General features: G+C 39.4%; 1 protein-coding gene and 1 long non-coding RNA gene across 2 annotated transcripts in view; one reads left to right on the forward strand and one right to left on the reverse strand.

Moving 5' to 3' along the window:
- Nucleotides 1-17,250, reverse strand: part of LOC107697876 (teashirt homolog 2-like) — a 61,537-nt gene that overhangs the window by 12,254 nt on the left and 32,033 nt on the right. The gene's annotated exons all lie outside the window — the stretch shown is intronic.
- On the forward strand, nt 13,343-15,138 carry LOC107697877 (uncharacterized). Its single transcript, XR_001635275.1, has 3 exons — nt 13,343-13,489; nt 13,634-13,689; nt 14,873-15,138. It is a non-coding gene; the product is annotated as an uncharacterized LOC107697877 (long non-coding RNA).

Raw genomic sequence — 17,250 nt, forward strand, 5'->3', positions numbered from 1 at the left:
TGTCCCACATAAAAAGCCCTCACACACGCAGGCGCGCTAACGAAGCAGGTCATGCGAGCGCTGTAATCTCCACTGCAGTCGCTGCTGCAAAGGCAGGCCTTTGTTGGACACACTGGTTTGGCTATTGATTTTTGTCATAAATTATGACAGCCAGGATCACTGTGGGTTTACCTAACTGTGCCCTAAATAGAGTTCAAGAGTCTTGTGGTGTGCGAAGCTGCGGCGCACGGAGACTTTGATAAATCGCATGCAACAGCAATACATTCTCATTTACCATCGCCTGCCTCTCCCAACACGTCTGCAGTGTAGCACAGGAAATATGGTAGATGCAAAAGCAGCGTGCTGTAACTGTTCAGACCGCACAATCAACGCCTGCAAGGAATGCCAAAGTTAACAGAATAGTTTATTTTTTCTACTAGACAGTATAATTGTATGAAAAATACTAAAATGACACTATTTATTTTTTATACAATTATAGAATGTATTAATATTTTATATAATATATTTGTATCTTAATATATTTGTTTTCATTTTCATATGAAAATAAATTTTTTCATTTTCATTATCATATATTTCATATTTTTGATATAAGTCCCAAATGAAGATTGTATAGAACTTCTTTATTACTAAATTTACACACAGGTTAGGTATTGCAGTTATTTTTCATTCGTTTTTTAAAATAATGATTAACAATTGACAGCCCAAATAAATAAACAAGTAAGTGTATGTACACATATACATACATACATAAAATAAAAAAAAAAAACACTATATTACTTGACCTAATGAGTTACTCAAAAATGTGCTTGATTTTTGTCATCATTCCCATTAAATGGAAGCACTTCTAGCATTATGACATGGGTCACGACCACTACAGTGTCTCTACCTCTCTGTCCCTCCATCGACCGTCACTGGCTTTTGCTCCAGTATGAGCGTGATGAGGCCTGATGGAGGAGCACCGGCCCTGCTGGCCCCTACGGCCCCCATCCCTCCCACTCATCTGAACCTGAGCAGCCAAGCAAGCAGGGTGCTGCTAATGAAAGATCATCAGGCTTTAAAAGACATGTCATCTAAATGTTACACTCTTTTGTTCAGTCAATAATAAATCAGAATGCAAAGACTGAAATACATTTTGTTAAGTGTTTGCCACTTAATTTATTAAAGGCAAAGACAAAAATGGAACAGGAGAGATTTTAAGAGAATGCAGGAAAATATCAGAAAAGTTCACAAGTCATATTTGAAACTGCATCACCCATATGAGTGAACTAAAACTAAATTTGAGCTAAATACTGAAAACTAAAGTAAATGAACTAAAACTGAAAATAATATATATATATATATACACACACACACAAACACACATACTAAAAATAAATATACTACTAAAATGACAAAAACAACAAAATTACTAAAACTTTAAGTAAAATTACATTAAAAACACTAATTAAAAATATTAATAAAATCTATAATTGTATCTGAATAATACTAAAATAAAACTGCTAACCAACTTCAACTCAGTTTGTTTCAACCCCTTTTTTTGCTTTTTGTCACTTTTATTTACAGGGAACACGAGATAGGACAGGAAATTACATCATAAATGTCAGGAAATTAACCGGATCCAAAACCGAATTCAAACGTTAGTCTGAATACGCACCACGGCTCAAAGTATCACAAACTAGATTTAAACTCTCACGTCCACATGGCACATGCATTAACCGCTAAGCCACAGTTGAACTCATTTTCTGTGGCTTCTTGTTATATCGCACACTAAAAGACATGCAACTGTTGTTGGTCCCCATTGAGTTCCATAGTATGGAAAAAAAAATACTATGGAAGTCAATGGGGACCAACAACTGTTTGGTTACCAACATTCTTTAAAATGTCTTCTTTTGTGCTCAACGGAAGAAAGAAATTCATACAGGCTTGGAACAACTTGATGATGAGTAAATGTTGACAGAATTTTAAATTTTGGGTGAACTTTCTCTTTTAATCTTAATGTATGCATAACGCTAATAAGACATTCCAAATATCCTGAAACACAGAACAAAGTCATGACATTAAGAAATGTCACAGGACACAATGAGGGGTGGGTGAGAGCGTGGGACACCTTACTTCCTCTCAAACAGCTGCTGAGAAACGCCACTGAAGCACTTGCCGCTGTCCTAAATGAAAGTAGAAGGGACGTACTGGTGGAAACAGATCCACTGGGACACGTTCCCCCGTCCTCTGTGCTTCATATGAACAAAGCCCTCATGTGGCCTTTGTCACAGTCACCTTGTCTGACACATATAAAAAGGACTGAACGTACCGATGATTACAAAGACAAAGAAGTGGGGTATTGGATCAGAGAACACATAACTCCTCTTTTTATCTATTTCCTCTGTCTATTTAGGGAGTTCACATTGTAATGGGATTCAGAGGTTCTAATTGATTTTTCGAGTTCGAGAACATGCAAATACTCAAAGAAGTGATGATCGCCAATTAAATCTTTTCCCAGTGTATCGCCGCAGGCACTCAGAGTGTGAACATTCTCCGCATCTACATTTACACTGACCAGAAGTGAGAAATACCAGATCCATATCAAGCACAAAAACATGTTCATCATCAACAGTCTGGCCTCTGAAACAGATTATAAAGATCGATCAAATACTTAAAATAACAACACAGACCTGTGATTATCAAGACAATGTTTGTGAAAAATCCACTAGATCTGAAAAAAAGTGTAAATATACTTATTTAATGTTTATGACAAAATATTATTAAATATTAATTTAGATTTTATTCCCCTCTGCCTATGTTACTAGTGTCATTTACATTTTAATACAGTTTAATATTCTCGTTTTAAAACTAGATATTACAGTATAATTTACATTTGAATGCAATTAAATCTATACTATTAGTGACACATCAATAAAATAGATATTAAAGCATTGCAGTAAAGTATTATGTGTTGTTTTCGTGCTGAGACACATTGACTGCTCTTCCAGGGCTCTGGCTGGAAACCAGGCGGCGGAGAGATCAGCGTTCATTTTTGTATGCATGACAGAGATGTTACTTAAAGCACATTACTTTCTTCACTAAACAGGCGCAATTCATGCAGATAAATGCCTTGCTTTCATATACCCACACATTAAATAGTTAATGGTATAATATAATCAAATACAGGAGTCTCAATTCTGGCATGGAAAGTTGCAGCAATTGTGGGCTTGATTCGAAGCTTTTGGAGCAGCTGTGTTTGATACTGTATATCAAAAGACATTCTTTGAAAGAACATGTTTGGGTAAATCAAAGTAAAATCCAAGAGAACATTGTTCAAAGATCAACGATTCCGTTTATAATAATTAAAAGTAATGTTTACAAAAGCACTTTATGGTCACTAAGGCCTCATCTGTTATAAACTGATCCTTAACCATTTGTGCCATAAACATTTGTGGTCCACAAACTGACAAACATTGGTGATCTTCTCGCTGGTAAACAAAGTGCTCCGCTGAGACGGCTCTACCTCAAACACAGAAACTCTGCTTCAGCAGCAGCACACTAGCTCCTGTTCCCTCTCTGCTCACGGTGAACCAGATCATGCTGTGCTCTCATCCATGAACCGGACGCTGATGGAAGTCAGGCTTTTTAGAGTCTGCTAATGATGGAAGATAGAGAGTGAGCAGTGGGAGGGGCTAAAGACTGGGACTCCTCCTCCTCTACGACCTCAAAATTCTACTGTCAATTCTAAAAAGCACAAAAATCCAACCTAAGTTCTTCACTGAAAAAAAAAAACATGTAATCAGTATATTTTACTTTTTTCAGTAAAAATTCCCAAATATCCTTAAAACGCAATAGTTTTACCCGAGGAGCTAAATTGAAATTAAAACAATTTTTATTGATTTGATATTAAAATAAATAAAAAAGAATTAAAAATGCAAAAAATTATCATGAGTAACTTATTATATGCTGAACACAATATAATTCAATAAATAGAGCTGTCAATTTAAAAATTGTCAAATCAAAATGTCATTATATGCAATGTATTATTTATATTTATATATTGGAAACAGATCCACTGGGACACGTTCCCCCGTCCTCTGTGCTTCATATGAACAAAGCCCTCATGTGGCCTTTGTCACAGTCACCTTGTCTGACACATATAAAAAGGACTGAACGTACCGATGATTACAAAGACAAAGAAGTGGGGTATTGGATCAGAGAACACATAACTCCTCTATTTAGGGAGTTTACATTGTAATGGGATTCAGAGGTTCTAATTGATTTTTCGAGTTCGAGAACATGCAAATACTCAAAGAAGTGATGATCGCGACCTGCTTTTTGTGACCGAACATCGTTGAAGACAAAGCAAGCCCTCACCTTTTGACTCCGTGTGAGACCTTTGACATCTATAGACTGTTTTTAGCGAGCCGAGGCTAAAATTATAATGCCAAGAGATTTAAATCACACACACTTCTCATGAAGGGTAAAGTTGAATAGATCTCAAACTTTGGATGAGAAAGAAAAAGGGAATGTTTTCATTTGCTCATCCTCATGTTATATCCAAACCATACATTTTCCATATAATGCAAGTTAATGTGTCAGAAAAGCACTATAAAGTATAATAATAAAAAAGTCCATACAACTTATGCATCATATTCAAAATCTGATGATCCCATACAATAGTTTCTCAATAGAATAAATAAAATATGGTGTCATTAGATGGTCCACATGTTTCATCTGAGTGACGTCACACATGATGCAACGTATCTAAAGCTGAGAGCTACATTAGAGGACAAGATTTTCATTGAATAATGATTTTAATTGGTGTCATTTAAAGGGATATTTACCCAAAATGAAACTTCTGTCATCATTTTACTCTGTCATTCCAAACTTGTATGACTTACTTTCTACTGGAAAACACAAATGAAGATATTTTGAGAAACGTTGGGGGATTCAAATGTCCAATAAATAGGGTTATGAATTTAATATATATATATATATATATATATTAATGTGAAAATTTCTTACAATTTATTTGAGTGTTTTTTTTCAACATATGTTTCATTTTACATTTTGTTTGTAATTAATCACATTAATGTTCCAAAAATATCACCAAAAATGCTATATTAATTGATCTTATGGGCTACTGAAACAACATTGGACCCCATTGACTTTATACATGACATGCAAGAAAAAAATTAATACATCATACGCACGATTTACTAATTCGTTCCCTCGATGTACTAAAACGTGCACACAATTACTATTTTGTTCCCTCGATTTGCTAATTTGTTCTCTCGATTTGCTAAATCATTCCCTCGATTTTCTAAGTCGTGCGCACAATTTACTAATTCGTTCTCTCGATTTATAAATCGTGTGCACCATTTAGCAAATCGAGGGAACGAATTAGTAAATCGTGCACACAATTAATAAATCGAGGGAACGGAATAGTAAATCGTGCGCAAGATTTAGCTTACTATTTTTTTCCTGCATGCCATGTGCGGGGCTCCGTAACTTTAAATGTTATGGACAAAAAAAACAACAACAGACATTTTCCCAGTCCCCATTCACTTTCACTATATAGCAATGAGCGACCAGGATATTTTTAAAAAACTCGCCTTTTGTGTTATTTGGAAAAAGTCATAGTGGTTTGAATCGAGCTGATGGGGAATAAATGACAGAATTTCCATTTTTGGGTGAACTATCCCTTTAAGAAGACCTTAAATATAATGCACGAGTCATATTTTATGGAGGGTTTTTTGGTCATTTTAGAGCAGTGGTCGCCAACCCGTCGATCGCGATCGACTGATAGATCTTTATCACTGTCCCAGTAGATCCCGAAAAAAAACAGTAAAATAAGTACAAAAATGCATTACATTTATGGGGTTATATTAATGTATCACTGAAGGGAACTGTCTTGAGAAAAGGTTTGATGGCAATGGCATTTTCTTCTCCGTAAAAAGCGCAACTCTGCTTTGTTTACAGCGGTAAACAAGGAAACGCTATATTGCGGTCGGTTCATAAGCAGTGTTACCAAGTCCGCGGTTTTTCCGCGGAATTGGGCTACTTTAACACTGCTGCCGCGGGTTGTTGTTCATGTCCACGGGTTGAAGCGACCCCAATAACGTGATATTTAGTCCCTGGAATGTGAATTTTACTGGAAGATCCCCGCCGGAAAATGTGTATTTTACCCCCGGAATCCCCCTCGAAATGCGATTGAACTAGTTTTATTGCGAAAACCTGGCAACCCTGTACATAGGCGCCACCTGCTGTCAGAGAGTGCGTCTCATTCAGACCGCCTCTAATTTCAAATGGCTAGATATTTTTGTTTAAAGCCAGTTTGTCTGTTATAAAGCAAATAGCCAATAAATAAATTTGCTTAAAAATCAGTATCAGTATCAGAATCCAGTTTGCTAGTTAAAAAAAAAGAAAGAAAGAAAGAAAAGAAAACCTGAATTCTGAATCAACTATGATCGGCGCATCACTAATTAAAATACTAAGTAAAAGGCCTCAAATTTGAAGTACAATCTGGGATGTCTTTTTCTATCAATTCTTCAATAGGTAGATCTTGTCTTTCATAAAGGCCGAGGTCTGGGATCTTGGGCCTAAAAAGGTTGGTGACCACTGATTTAGAGTGTCCTATTCTCTCATAATATGGGGAACAGTGACCAGGATACTCTTCAAAAACTCACCATTTGTGTTCTTTGGAAGAAAGAAAATCATAGTGGTTTCAAAAGACACCAACGTGAGTAAATGATGGCAGAAATGTCATTTTTGTGTGAACTATTCCTTTAAAATAATTTGCATTTTCACATACCCTCCCTCCCCAAGCAGATATTCTATGGATCTTTCATTAGATTCTGGCCCCCCTCCAATCACCACTTTGCCTTATACAAGCAGTTTTGTGCAGTTTTCAGCAAAGGATGCATTTTTTATATTCCAAGCGCATTAATAGTAGATAGCCAGTGTTTCCCTTCATTAAATACAATGAGACTTCCCAGTGTATGTGCAACAGAAGCGTGGTGCTGTCAGCTTCTTGAGGGACCAAAGACTGTTTGGTGGCACAAATAAAGCGAGGGAAGACTTCTCTCACGCCAAAACCTGCAACACAGTGGGGAGCGAACACCAAAGGGAGAGAGAGAGAAAGCAGAACGCTTCCAAAACAGACCCTCTGTTCATGGTTACTATTCATTTTAATGGCGAATTTGTCGGGACTTGTTGTCAAACGTCCTCCGCACAATGATTAGGGACCGGCGTTTGCTTGAAAAGCACTGACTTCGGGATGCGCCGGGAGAGCGTTGTCACTCGGCGACAGCCTGTGTCGCAGGCAATGGCTGCCTGAATTGTGAGAAGTGTTGGCAAAGGCATTCCCTGAAAAGTTTCCCCCCTCAATGCTACTTCCCTCAATGCTACTTTACTGCTGTTGGTGGATATTTTGTCGCGTTGATATCAAGTTGTCGATTAGAATGAAAAAGGAAGCCACTCAATTGAAAGGCCAAAAGCTCCCCGCAGAGCAGTGTCAGCTACTGAGAGAGATTGACAGTCCTTTTTTGAGTCAACTTTTTTTCCACTTCATAAAAGAGCATTGCTGCATGTGCTGTCAAAGGAGTAAAGTTGCCGTTTAAGGGCAGCAGGATTTCAAACCACACAGACAATTTAGCTGGAAAGCGACGGAGAAACCACAACAGAAAGTACAGATTCTAACCCTGTTCTTACTGCATGAACTTTGAATAGCCCATGAAGCAGCATGAGTCACTTCCTTAAGTTTCATATTGACTTGATAGATAAACGAGTTTAGGCATTTGTTGCATCCAGTCAGTCTCTTTGGATTTGAGACTTTAGTCTTTGCAACTTTACAGATCTTCTTTATGCACCAAGAGCTTGTAACACTCCAAAGAGAAAGGAAAAATTGAAATCGCATCATATGACCCCTTTAAAAAGAAAGCAAGCTATAAAGAGTAATATATATATATTGAACAGAAAAAAATATATATATTTAGGGCTCTCAGTGGATTCAAATTTTGAATGTAATTAATTACAAGATTAATTAATCTAATTAATCGTAAACTACATTTGGCTGTGAAAATACCTCCCAAAAATAATTTAAAGCCATTATTGTGTTAAATGAGAAATAGCAAGTAGATATTACAAAAAGTAACTTTAGAAAGAGATATTTTATTTGATTCAACATAAAATGTATTATACAAAAACATTTAGGCTACAATAGCCTAACATAAACTATAAAAGAAGATGATTTGAGAAACATCTCAGTATTTTTTGTTCATACAATGAAAGTCACTGCTAACCAAATCAGCTTGGTTACCAAAATTCTTCTTTTTCTTCTGGTTACCAATATTCTTCATTATTTTCTTTTATGTTCCACAAAAGATAGTAAGTGTTATAGAATTTTTCTTTTTGGGTGAACTATCACTTTATTTTTTTATTAAATGATGCTCTAAATAATAAACTAAAACTGCCAGTAGGTGGAGGTAAATGTCTTTATGAGTAAGTCATTGAGTCATTCATTCATTTGATTCCTTCAAACTGCTGATTCATTCAGGAATGAGGTAAACGGCTCTCTTAATGAATGAGCCATCGAATCATTCAGAAACGAATCACCGCTGTGTTATAGTTCTGATGTGGCTTTATAGGTAATATTTTTGTTGGCAAAATGGAGCAAAAACAGACAATATTGTGTTTAAAATATGACACAATGTTAACTTATTCACTGAACTGTTGTGTAAAATCACATTTGCACTCGCGCTATTCGGGACAAAAACAGCACTTGTGTGATACTGCACTCGCTGCTCGTTTCTGCTGATATCGCTTATTTTATAGGCTACATCACACAGTGAGTTGTTCCCCTGTATCATGTTTGCCAACAGTTAACTGTATAAAATATAAGATGATGTACAGGTCTGAGGGTGGGGCAGGTGCGTTAAAATCTTTTAATAACGTTATTTTTCCATAAGAAATTAATTAAATTAACGTGCTAAAACGACATCCTTAATTATATTATAATTATATATTATAATTATATAACAATTGACAGCAATACATATAAATGTGTATGATTGCAGGGGATATTTTTAGACTACATATAAATGAAAGCATAAAATAAATGAATTACAAAATAATTGTTTTGAATATATTCTTTATAAATAAATTATAAAATGCTGTTTAAAATAGTTGGAGGTGGACGCTGCTATCATTGCTTGACATGTCTTATCAACAACCATTTACTAAAATCAGATGCCATTAAATCTCCCTGCAATGCCAGTACCAGACAAGAGATATCTGTCACTTACATCTTAAAATGGGTTAAGATGTAAGTGACAGATCTATTTATATTAACAAATTCATTGATATCCTGTTTTTTAATTAGTTTTGTGAATTATCCCTATTCCAAAATTTCCCTTTTTCCGACACCTAATTCAGAGTGACCTGCTTTCAGCTCTATTGGTGTTAAGTTTCTTAGTGAATTACTTATCAGTCTACATAATGATCACATCCACCCCTCGGCCCTTTTGAGATTCCGAGCCGCTGAGGGGTCTTAACCAGTAATGAAGTGGGAGGGGGGTTCTGCTTGCTAGTACAGAATGGCATGGCCCCTTCCTCCACAGCACGTCTGAAAGTGGTTAATTTATGGAAAAAGAGTGGAGAAGGGAAGGCGGCGATATGGAACACATACCCCCGCGTGACTGAAGGTTGTGCACCAGCAGGGGGAGGAAGACGAGGAGAAAGAGAGAGGGAGATACTGAGAGAGAGAGAGGAGGTGAGGGAGGCGGGTACCAGAGCGACACAGGAACGGTTAATGGAAATGAGTGACAGGCTTTCAGAATGATTTACAACGGGCGGGCGGTGGTGGAGCCCGGTGCTTTGATGGATGATCCTGAAAGACGGCGAGCGACCATAAATCATGTCTTTGAATCATTGACAGAGATAAAGGAGGGGGCGAAAAAGCAATGGCATTGATGTTCATTCTTCCAATAATGTACATTGACGAGTTACACTACCGAGCCTTAATTAAAAAGTGAATGCGGGCTCTGCTCTCTCTCGCTCGCTCGTCCCCCCTCTTTTCCACTGTGATATCAGCGGTAATTAAAGATGCATCGAGGCCCCGTCCCCGGTCTTGCTCCCACTTCCGCCCATGGCTCACAGTGGCCAGATTAGATAGACGCTTGGTGAGGAGATAACGTCACTCCCACTCCTCTCCTCTCAGTGAGGGGCCTCATTGCTCAATGGCTTTCCACTTCAAGAAACACGCACAAATACACACCTGCTTTCCCTCCCAACTAGCTGCTATGAGTGTTTTCTACTTCCCTACGCCGTCTGTACAGGTGTCTGACTGGGACTGCATTTCTAAATTCAAATATCCTGGCACAGCTTGTAGCAGCGCCTTTGTAAAAGCAGTAAAAAACGGCATCCGCACAAAGACGCTGGACAGTATTCAAGCTACACGGATGTGGCAAACAAATTTTGGAGGGCAGCTGCTTCCAAAGAGACTCTTTTCTGCAATGAAGTGATGGATGTCAGGAGTAGAAAGGGAAAGAGAAATACAGCGAGACAGGAGAGCGGGATAGAAAGATAAAGCTGGAGAAGACATGTAGAGGCGGTGGCAGGCGAACTGAGGAGGCAACATTCCACATCAGATGGGATCCTCCAAAGTGCATACAATAAAGCAGCGAGGTGAAAGTAATCCCGAACATCTGTCCTGGGTGGCATGCACGTGCCGCCTGTTTGTTCCATTCGAGGAAAGAGGCATTAGAGAGGGAGGATAGGATCAATTCATGCACTACTTCTCTGAGGGAATCCAAGTGCAAACGGTACTCTGTTGTTATACATAGCCTGGAACAAGATGGAGACCGATGCAAAGACAGGAAAGAAGTGAAGTGCAAGACCCTGGGACCCAACTGAATGCTGTTCGGTCGCTGCATGACATCCCTGTGGAGAGTGTGGCGTAGCAGCTAAAGCTCAGGGCCAGTGAAAAAAAGGTTCCTGGTTCAAGTCCCACAAGGAATGAGTCTTATAGCAAAGTAGAGCAGTTGATAGATATGAATAACATGTTTTGAGTGTGTGGAATGCAAAGTTAAGCGCCGTATGGATGAATGGATAGATAGATAGATAGATAGATAGATAGATAGATATACACCCTTGCATTTTTTTCTGCATCCTTGTAGTGCATCACCCACACTGAAATCTTAAAATGTGAGTTGCTGTACACAAAAGTGCTACTCACTGACTACTTACCGACATCCCTCCTTTGGATGACTGCATTGTTGAGGATTTTAATGAGGGTGACTTGATGGTACTACCATGGCTTTGACTCATCATCGCTGGATGTGAGTCTAAACGTCCAGCCAGTCTTTGACAATCAGTGAAACCGTGATCCAAACAATGAGGCATTGAGATCTCAGATGCTTCTTTTACTGCTTCTTATGTTACTGTCCTCAGCTGTCAGCGCTTCAAAAGACATGGACGTGGGCCTTACGTCAGAGGCCAGACCTCCTTCTGACTTGGCCACTTAGTTCAAGTCGTGCCTGAGACTGTAACCTTACACCATGGCTCTGTGGGAATTTGTGCAAGTGTGTGTGTTGTGAGCATACTAAGAGACACAAAAATGTCCCTCCAGCTGGACGATGACATTTTGGCCGGTTCTGAAAAGAAATTGTGGCAACAATAGTGCTCCTGTGGTGCAATACTGTGGCACACACACTACTGGGGCCTAGCGAGAGGTAGAGAAAAACGAGGTAGCGTTGCACCAACCTTGAAGTCTGGGTTTGGGTGTTCAATCTGGTAATTATTTTTCATCGGATTCTGAAGTTGTAAATCTATCATGTCGGATCCCATGCTGACATTTTCAAACATAGCTTGATGAACACCTGAAGTAATTACATGTCATTCCTCTGTTTGAAGTTTTCCAGGTTTAGTGCCACATCTTTCTATTCATCTGCTGTCGGCAACCTGCAATGGTATAACTCAGATTTGATTCTATCAAAAAAAGAATGCGTTCTTGATTCTTGACAAAGATGAACAGATGAGGAATTGCATACTGTGATGCGAACACACCAAGAAACTCAATAAACTCGAGAGAGTCTCTTTGTCTTGGAGTATTTACTCGACTCGGGGCCCTGTGATCTTAAATGGTCTTAAAAGATGATCCATACAATAATGAAGTCCGCTCTCCTGTTGGCTGGCCTCCCAAACGCACAACATAATCAAAGCGAAGTCACCAGGGGATTCTGTGGAGCTGCTCTGTGTTTGACGAGCAAACATTCGTTTTATTTGTTTGTCACGGACCTCTTGGCTGAATCCACTAACGATGGCAGAATATTAATTGATGTATATGGAATGTAAACACCAATCTGTAAGGTAAAAGTGCTGCGACGTCAAAATGATGTGTGTGTCAAATTGACGTATACTCAACCTGAATTTAACCCTGAAGTTTATCAATCTCAGATCAGCAGCGGAAGTCATAATGAGACCGCAGTCTTGTTCGGTCCTCACCTACCCACGCACTTGCAACAGCACGGATCCCACCCTCTCCCCTGCACACTGGGTCAGACCACCCTGTTTGCAGCAGTGGCAGCTCAGGCATCTGTACTTGCTGTCTTGTTGTTCTTGGAATGCAGTGAAAGCAAATAGCTGCTTAAATGGCCCCCTTCGTTCCCAGACAAAACCAAAAGGCTGTAGAGCCATTCATCAAAAGAGTCCGACAACCTGCTCCTCTACCGCCCCCCTCCAGGCACGGCCATATCCCCTCTCTGGGTTTTAACTAGGACTCCATATCATTCCAGAAATGACAAATGATACTTATATCTGTGGCCTGTGCCGAATCAATAGGCATGCAGAACGGCTATCCATCTTGAGAGCTATCGACAGCTGCTGCCTGACATCAGGGGAGAAGCGCCTGGTGGCTTTATTCAACAGTTAGACAAAGCTAATGGCAGCACATATTTTCCCTGAAGTTTGTAAACCGACCGTCCTGTCCTCAGCAGTCCGAGTTTATAGCTTTAAATTTTTTATCTAGCCACTTTTCTTTAGTATACAGTGCTAAAGTTATGACAAACCTTGTGACAAACCAGCTAGTGGCACAGCAGCTCTCTGACTACTAGCTTCTTTGCTACAATAGGTATATTTTCAAAAGTTTTAGGAGGATTTCTTTCATCAAGCATCAAGCCCATGTCGACTGTATAAATTGCAATTTTTATCTAGCCTCTTCTACAGTGCTAAAGTTATGACAAACCTTGTGTTTATCATAGTGCCACAGCAGCTCTTTGGCTACTAGCATCTTTGCTACGATAGGCAGGCTACGTTTTCTAAAGTTTTAGGAGGATTTCTTTTAACAAACATCAAGGCCAGCTCGATTTTATAGATTGTAATTTTTATCCAGCCTTATTGCTATAGCATACTATGCTAAAGTTATGACAAACCTTGTGCTTATTACAGTTAGAACCACGGCAGTATTCTTCTACTGGCTCCCTTGCTACTAGCTTCTTTGCTACGAAAGGTACATTTTCAAAAGTTTTAGGAAGATTTCTTTCAACGAACATTCAAGCCCAGTTCGATTTTATAGATTTAAATTTTTATCTAGCCTCTTTTCTATAGTATACTGTGCTAAAGCTATGACAAACCTTTTGTTTATCACAGTTAGTGCCACAGCAGTATTCTTCTACTGGCTCTCTTGCTACCTCTACTTTGCTGCAATAGGTACGTTTTCAAAGGTTTTAGAAAGATTTCTTTCACCAAACACGTTGAGTTTACAGCTTTTATTTGTTTTATCTAGCTGCTTTTCTATGGTATCCTGAGCTAAAGTTATGACAAACCTTTGACAAGCATAAAAATGAAATACTCCCTATGAAAGCTAGCAGTACATTTATGACCTTCTGTAAAGGTATGTAGGTTGTGCGCAAGGCTAGCACCTGCCTGTGTTTACATGGCAGTTTATGCTGCCGTGAGCTGATGGTGGAGCGATACGGGCTCGGGCTGCACAGCACCGTCTGTATCGCAGCAGCTGACAGATAGCACTTCAGTCCAGTTTTAGCTGCACCTTCTCTTGAGAGACCATGATTGATGACTAGCACTGCCACCTATATCCATTTTCCCCTCCGATCTCTCAGGCTGAGGGTCCACAAACAATTTCTCAACATTTTTCAAACCACCTTTAAGGGCTCTTTATGGGAATGAAGTTAATAAAAACATGAGTTTTGCAAGAAAAAATTTAAAGAGATGACTGGTTTGAAATGGTGGTATTATAATGCATTATGGAATTTTAAGAAAGTCTGCAAACCTGGGAGTTCAGGTTTGAACAGAATGATCTTAATATGAATGTGAAAACAATGTTTGCAAAAATTAACCTAAATATATCCCACTTTTATTAATGACAAATAATTGTAAAATCAAGTTAATGTACAGAATGACCACAAAAATACAAAGAAAAAATATCACTACAAATGTGATTTAATTGGTATGTGTCATTGTGCCTCAAAGAAATATAGAGCTGAGTATTGTCTGTGTAACAGTGAAAACGAACTCTATGTTTCTTGATGATATTTATGATAATATATACAGGGTGAAAAACAATGGTCCTAGTACTGAGCCTTATGGTACTCCACACCGAATTTGTGATTGATATTCATTTTGAGATTTGCTAAATGTTTTCTTTAACAGCTTTATTAAATTATTAATGTTTTTAAAGATTAACTTTAAGTGAGTGTTAGATGATGGCAAATGTGATCCAAATGTAATATTGGGGGAAAGAAGCATAAACAATTCAATATTCAATACTGACAGAAACAGGAAAAAATAACTAATATTGGCATATGCATGCTTTTCAATCTTTACATCAGTTTCTGCCTTTATAAATACTGATTGTTTTTCCACGTTAACACAGGACCACATCCATGGAATTCAGGCTCAAATGCATTTTATAAACGAGGTCCCAGGATTCCCGTGAGACTATCAAGAGAGGAAAAACAAAAAATGCCGCAGCTCAGACAAAAGACAGTCCTCTGTGTTTTTGTTACAGTCTCAACTGTTTGGACGACGGTCTGGTGTAGTACATCTTTTGAAAACCAAGCATCCAAGCCATCAATTTTAACAATGCCACCATAAACGTGTTAACGAACACTTAGCCTAGCCGTCTGGAAGACAATTACACAGGAACAAACATACCAGCTCAGCAACTAAAGGCTGGGTCATCAATCACAGACGATGGTCACAATCTAGATGACTGTTTCTGCTGAGACCCAGCCTAATAACCCAATGAACTGCTGTGTCCAGAAGAAACAAGTTTTAGGCCCTTAGCTTTTCAGTATGCTAAAGGGCATAACAATGATATAACTGTCACCTACGTTTTGTCATTTTATTCAAATGAATCCTCATTAATTGGTTCATTTTACCCAGCAACAGCACCAAAATACTGCGTCCTGTCCCTAAGTTACAAAATCAACAATACTGTATATGCATATACTGTACATATTCCTGACCAAAACAGCTATGAGATATCTACATCTAAACAGTGGAGTTAATTCTCCAAGGTGTCCTCCGGTCAGACGTCCACAGTTAAACCAATCCTGCTCTTCTCTTTGAGTAGCTTAATTAATTAACATTTTCTCTTTCTAATTGCAATCATGCGCCCCTTGGGGAGTCATCAAGGGACTATAATTGCAATTACACATTTGGATGAGTTGGTAAAACAATGTCAACGTACACACCAAATCTGAAGAGATACAGAGTGAGGGCTTCAAGTGGGTTAGTTTCGCTTCCTGGCATGGGTTCTTTGATGGGGAGATACTTACAAATGCTGTATATGCAAAGAGTGCTGATCAAAGGACAGATCTAATGAGCTGTTTAGACAACATTACATTCATTAGTTTCAGTGTTGACGAGTAACTAACTAAAATGAAAAATGCTACTAACTTAACCACATTTTTCAGTACCTCAGGCTCAGCTGTTTTTAATAGCATGGCCTATCCACTAAAACTATTTTCAAACAAACAACTAACAGTTGTGCAATAAAAAATGCTACATTGCCATTTTTATTGCATAATGTAGTATACATTCACCCTTCAACCTTACAAACAAACAAGCCAAGGAATTAATCAAACACACTCTTCTGAAATATACCATCTCTCTAAGCAAATCAGTTCATTCGGATACAAATTAATTGGTTCAGGAACTTATTTAATCAATCTCTCTCTCTCTCTCTCTATATATATATATATATATATATATATCATTTGAAAAAATGTAAATGAAATATATATAAAATGTAAAAATCACATATATAGTAATTGTCACGAACGCTACTGTGAGGGAGCACGGAGCGAGGAGACATGGAGTATATCAACAAGGAGACTTTAATAACATCAAGGGAACCAGGAAAACACACGTAGCAGAGGAGGTTGACATAAACATAACATGGAGCACGTGGGGAACAAAACACAAAACACGGAACAGAGTCTGACATTATTCCCATGCTGGGAGCTCTGGAGGCCTTTCAGGACAGGCTTACAGGGAATGATGGCCTCCAGGGCGGTACCTATTCCGGGACCCATGGTGGATCAGGCAGACTGGGGAGCATGGCAGATCAGGCAGCTCAGGGAGCCATGGCGGAACAGGCAGATTAGTCTCTCTGGGCTAAACTCGGGGACTGGAACTGACACTGGAGCGAGCTCTGGGGCTAGGATGAGGGCGGAGAACAGTCTTTTTCTCGTCATCCTCCTCCTTTTATTAGAGGACATCGGCGCGGCCAGCGGGCTTGACATCAGAACGGCCAGCAGGCTGGAGAGAGCCACGGCCGGCGGGCTGGAGAGTGCCACGGCCGGCAGGCTTGTCTGCTGAGCGGCTGACGGGAGGAGGTTGACATAAACATAACATGGAGCACGTGGGGAACAAAACACAAAACACGGAACAGAGTCTGACATTATTCCCATGCTGGGAGCTCTGGAGGCCTTTCAGGACAGGCTTACAGGGAATGATGGCCTCCAGGGCGGTACCTATTCCGGGACCCATGGTGGATCAGGCAGACTGGGGAGCCATGGCGGAGCAGGCAGAATAGGAAGCCATGGCGGAGCAGGCAGACTAGGAAGCCATGACGGAACAGGAAGCTCGGGGAGCCATGGCGGAGCAGACAGTTCAGGGGTCCATAGCAGAGCAGACAGTTCAGGAGGCCATGGCGGAGCAGGGAGCTCGGGGAGACATGGCGGAGCAGACAGTTCAGGGGGCCATGGCGGAACAGGGAGCTCGGGGAGCCTGGCCTCGGCACTC

The sequence above is a fragment of the Sinocyclocheilus anshuiensis genome, unplaced genomic scaffold (genome assembly GCF_001515605.1).
Source record: "Sinocyclocheilus anshuiensis isolate Anshui unplaced genomic scaffold, SAMN03320099.WGS_v1.1 scaffold78, whole genome shotgun sequence".
Classification (NCBI taxonomy): domain Eukaryota; kingdom Metazoa; phylum Chordata; class Actinopteri; order Cypriniformes; family Cyprinidae; genus Sinocyclocheilus; species Sinocyclocheilus anshuiensis.